Raw genomic sequence first — 6,000 nt, forward strand, 5'->3', positions numbered from 1 at the left:
GGTCAGGATCAACTTGACAGCAATGGGACTTAAAAAGCTACCTCCAGAATTCAGACATCAAAACCATAATTAGTGTATATCTCTGAGTTATGCCAACAAGCACTTCTACAGTAAATTACTGGATTATAAATATCTGATTTACTGGAAATCCATACTTTTTCTTGAAGGTTATATCAATTTTTCCTCTCTTACTCACACAAATTCATTATGATCACTTTCACTTGCTACCTATGCTGTTTTTAAATAACTGTAAAGATTTGAGTCTCTTCTTATGTTCAAATATGGTTAAATAAGAATAGTATGCATCTGCTCCAATTTACCTCTTAAATTTGACTTAAAGATAAACTTATGAAATAATCTTAGTTGTAACTCAGGGACTGCCTGTATAAAGATAGGACAAGTAAGCTCATGCTTATAAATGTTTATGGAAGCCTTCCAAGAATAGGTAACATCTATCTAGAGACCTGAAGAATTAATATCAACTAACTGGTAAAGAAGAGGCCATGGACTAAGGAATGCCAAGTGGATACCAGAAAGCTGAGGATACCAGATAGATGTCCCTTTGAGGACTGTGATAGGTCAACTTGAGAAGGGCAGGGTTCCCCCATGATATGACACAACACTGTGATCAACTCCATGATAGGTTCATCTTGAAGCAGCCAAGTAGATATGGGGAATCTAGTCTAGGTCTCCTTAATCTGGCCACAGACTTGATATGATTGAGGCAAGGTTTTGCTATGGGTATGACCCACTCTTGGTATACACTGACCGTTTGTGGGTGCTGACTCACTTCTGCTGGATTTGGATTCTGCAACTGGTTCCTCGGCCTCATGATGTATCACCTCTCAACCACAGGGGCCATCAGTGGGCTGTCAAGCTTGGATACACTGGGGCAATCTCAGCTTCATCCAGCTCGGCAACAGGTCTTCCTGCTGCTTTTTCATCAGTCTCTGCAGCTACGCGAGTCAGGAGAATCCTTCAGCTCTTACATCTGACCCACAGACTTGTCCCAGAGCGAAGTGCTCCACTTCTACAAATGTGTGAGCTGGTTCTTCGGTTCTTCGTATAAATCTCTTTCTCTGCACACACACACACACACACACACACACACACACACACACACACACACACACGCATCAGTGGTTTGGCTTCTCTCGAGAACCCAGCCTGACCCAGGACTGAAGGGTGTTTGAGTATCTGCCATGGAATTTTAAGTTGCCTCAGGTGCTCCTGAGAAGCACCTGGTGATTCTTCGTCTGATGTGCTTTGGACAGGTAATCAGGAAAGGCCAGTAGCAACAACAGTGACAACATGAAACAAAGAAAATATGCAATAGAAAAGAAATCAGAAAATATTAAAAACTTCAACCACTTTAAAATAAGTCAAAATGGAGATAAAGCGATAAGGTGTTCTATTTTAAACTAACCCCCAATTGACTTTACCATGCTCTCTCCGATACTCAGGCTAGTCACATCCCAGGACTAGAGTCCGAAGGGATTCATGGAGGCTTACCCCATGTGGGGCACTCTCAATGGAGTCTGGACTTTCACTGTCATCCACAGTCTTCGGCAAACTGGATGTTCAGAATTTAAGTTCTGACACCGTTCATTCCTCTGGGTTGCATTCTATTATTTTCAACCTTTGGATCACACAGGCTGGTGAGCTTCTTCAGTGTAGTCTCAGTTGACACCTCACTTAGATGTCTGCTTGTTTGAAGACAAGCCTTTAAGACCCCAGACACTATTCTTTTTTTAAAAATCATTTTACTGGGGGCTCGTACAACTCTTATCACAATCCATACATATATTCATTGTGTCTCAAGCACATTTGTACATTTGTTGCTGAATTAGTTAAAGCGTATTGTGCCAACCTGGCTGATAAACACATAAGGTTAATTGAAGGGCAGAGGGATAAATGATTTGGTGAGCCTCACCTTTCTAGTTCTCAGGTCTCTTGCTTTGTGATGGTCGGACCAGGGAGCAGCTGCCTTATCCAGTTCCCTGCTTCAGCTGGTAAGGCTCACTTCCTGCAAGACATCCCTGAGGAGAAGCCGCATGGACCTACCCCGATGCAGCGCTGGGGGCTGGAGCAGCTGTGTGGAGACCCCTGCCAGCGCTGAGATGCTTACACATTCACTGACTCAGCTTTCCTCCTGCAGTTTGTATCATTGCGTCTGTTTTGTGAGATGGAGGAGGACTTTGTGGATTGGTGTCACACATATGGGTTAATGTTGGACTTGTGGGCTTGGGTAGCACTGGGTTGGGATGGTTTCTTGATGTGCACTTAACCTTTATATAAAACTCTCTCTTATACATGAGCTTCTGTGGATCTGTTTCTCGAAAGTACCCAGACTAAAACATTGCCATCATCATTCTCAAAACATTTTCTTTCTACTTGAGCCCTTGGTATCAGCTCCTCATTTTTCCCCCTCCTTCCCCACAGACTCCCCCTCAGAACCTTTGATAATTTATAAATTATTATAATTTTGTCATGTCTTACATTGTCCAACATCTCCCTTCACCTACTTTTCTGTTGTCTGTTCCTCAGTGAGGGGGTTATATGTAGATCCTTTCTACCCTACCTTCTGGTATTGCTACTTTTATTATTGGTCCTGAGGGGTTAATCTTTCCTGGATTCCCATGTTTCCAGTTCTTATCTGTACCAGTGTATAGCTGGGTGCTATCTGATTTCTTCACCACACTTTGAAGACATGGCTCACACCCATATCTTCAGTGATCTCCTCATTAGGGTGAGTATCAAGTAGGGCCACGTCAGAGGAACTCATTATTCTTAGATTAGGGCTATGATTTAAGTGCAAGCCTAAAGTCCAGTCATATATCTATGGTTTATACATGGTTCTGGTCTCTGGTTCACTTTAAAGATATCATCATCACTATGTGATAGAGGACATAATAAATCATCCCCATAGGCCATACATTAATACTATTGATAGTACCATTAATTTATCCAATGGTTTAGAATTTAAAACACTGGTAAGTAAAGAAAGCTATACACTCATAAGCCAGATTTTTAGACCACAACATATGAATTATTGACTTGTACAGATTAAAAGCTTAAGTGAGTAGACACTATTTACATGAACAATAAAGTTGGGGATAGGGCAAAACTTTCAATAATGCTGATTCACAAAAGCAGACTGCCAGACTAACACGTCATAAAAAAGCAAAGAGAACATAAACATAACAAGTGTAACAAATATTTGGTAGTCCCAGGCCTCCGTTCACGGGGCATCATCCAAGTGAGAGATCAAAAGCAAAGTCCAAAACCACCAATTTCATTAAGATAGATAGCCAGACATGAAGCATCCCCAATAAGCCCTCCATGGTGGTGGCATTACAGAGCCAGGCAAGGAAGCATCTTCCAATTTAAGAAAACAAGGGTGCATGAGGCTTTAGGAGATGATGGTCTACAGAGCTCTGGAGAAATGTAGTTATTGATGATTTCCTATGATCACTGCAAAACCTCCATTCTGAGTATATCAGTTCTATCCTGTGATCATTGCCTAAAAATCCTGTTAATCTCTGCCTGTGATCATTGTGAAAACCTGCTATTGTCACATAGTTAAAGGTATCTAACTTTTTTGATTTTCACTGAAGTGTTGAAACTGTTTGAAGGTAGCAAACCTACTGTTTCCTTCTGTGTCATGTTTCTGAATAAGCATAGAGTTTTTCAAATCAGCCTGGTCTCTGTCATTGGCTGACCCAGTGACAGGCCTTCCTAGGCCCTGGGTGCCCAGCAATAACTTTTTCTTAAAATTCTATGGCGAGAGCCAATAGTAAACATTTGGAGAAATATATTTCCATCATATACTAAGTAGTATTCTGAGAGAAATAGATTCCATGATGAGTGAAGGTGGAGGAATTTCTGGGACCGGACATTGAGAGTGGTACAATATTCCTTTCTATAGAATACCTCAGAGTTTTAAATTTATTAATAGATATTTTGTCTCCCCAAGAATTCTGGTTTATAGAACTTTTCAATCCTGAAACTCTTTTCTTTTCCTTTTTAAAAATAATTTTATTGGGGGCTCGTACAGCTCCGCTAACAATCCATCCATCCATCCACCGTGTCTAGCACATTTGTACAAATGCTGCCATCATCCTTGTCAAAACTTTATCTTTCTACTTGAGCCCTTGGTATCAGCTCCTCATTTCCCCCCTCCCCTCCCACCCTCATAAACCCTTGATAACTTATACATTATTATTATTTTTATATTTTACACCGTACGTTGTCTCTCTTCACCCATGAAACTCTTTTCTTAAAAAACAGTTTGTATTCCTTAAAATAATGTTGTGGGAAATGCTGCTTTTAGCACAAAGAGAGAAGTGACTGATTCCTGTCAAGAAGAGTCAAGATGACTGACAGGTCTACTATAACCTGTGCATCCATCTCGCAGCAAAAGAAAGGCTGAGTATTTCCTTTATTTTGAGACCAGACTCTGATGTAAGGACTTAATTGGTTGCATTTCAAGGTGTGAAAAAATTATTTTTTTTACCCCCTGACTATGCAATACCAATGCTTAGGCATTTTGGAAGGAAAAAATGTCAGTGTTTGCTTCCACAATACACTCTTCACTAAGCATGTGAATACCCACTGCCACCAATCGAGTCAATTACGACTCATAGTGGCCCCATTAGACAGAGTAGAACTGTCCCATGGGGGTCCTAAGATTTTAAATCTTTATGAGACCAGATGGCCTCATTTTTCTCCTGAAGTAATGGGTGGGTTTAAACCAATGACTTTGCAGTTAGTGGCTCAATGCACAACCCACAATGCCATGAATATAGTTAGTGTTTCAATAAATTGCAGTGATTGCTGGTGGGACTACCAAACTGTAACTACTATGGAAAGCAGTATGGTGATTACTCAAACAACTGGAACTAGAAGTATTATATGACCCAGAAATCCCTTTACCTGGTATATATCCTAAATAAATAAGAGTTGTCAGAGGAAGCCAGCCTCTAACAACTGAAGGGTCCATAGGCACAATCGTACGGTTATAATGGATAAAGATTAAAGTAAAGTCACAGAGGATAGGAAATATGGGAGAGAGAGTACAATAAAGGAGTCAGACATATTTTATAGTAGCATGCTCACCTCAGCCCCTTTTGATGGTCTACATGGAGGTGGGAGAAGAGAGGTCATCTTTACTATCTTGGGATATTTATAGGTAGCCATAGACATGCATACTCAGTAGTTACATATGTCACAAGTCGGGTGGAATCTACAGTAAGGTCCTTGAGCTCACAGGTGAGGAAACCTAATACCTGCATTGGGGGAAGGAATGAGGGGGGCTGTGTGACAAGGTGGGAAGAAAAAGCAACAGGATGTCTGCTTCTGCAGGGAGATAAAATCAACCATGTGCTCACTTTAAGGTAGCATAGCAGTTAGGGGAGAATCTGTGGAAACACTGTTTAAAGCAGGATGATGTACTTGGACTTTATCTCTAATTTAACCAAAATGGTGGCTTTCCTACCGTGGAATACTAGCTTTCTAGATTCTCTCTGTTATAAGTTAGGGAATATAGTTCTAGCCATAGTTCCCTTAGTGTTAGTTTCCCACAGAGTCATAGCATGAACAGATATCTACATACCCATGTGCATCACAGCACTGTTTACAATATAACAGGGAGAGGGAAGTAACCTAATTGCCCTTCAATAGAAGAAGGGATAAACAAACGTTGGCACATACACACAAAAGAATACAACGTTGAATCTATGAGACTCCTCATGACATCAATAGATTTGGAGGACATTATTCTGAGTGAAGTTATTCAATCACATTAGGACAAATACTGTATGTATAGGACAAATACATTGTTATAAAAGAAAAAAAATCAGGATAAAGTTTTTTTTTAAAAAAAACAACATGTTTATTAGGGGCTCATACAACTGTTATCGCAATCCATACACACATCAATTGTGTAGAGAACATTTGTACATCATTCTCAAAACATTTTCTCTCCACTTAAACCCCCGA

The sequence above is a fragment of the Echinops telfairi genome, unplaced genomic scaffold, assembly GCF_000313985.2.
Source record: "Echinops telfairi isolate 266 unplaced genomic scaffold, ASM31398v2 ScPeMD7_7467;HRSCAF=8505_1, whole genome shotgun sequence".
NCBI lineage: Eukaryota > Metazoa > Chordata > Mammalia > Afrosoricida > Tenrecidae > Echinops > Echinops telfairi.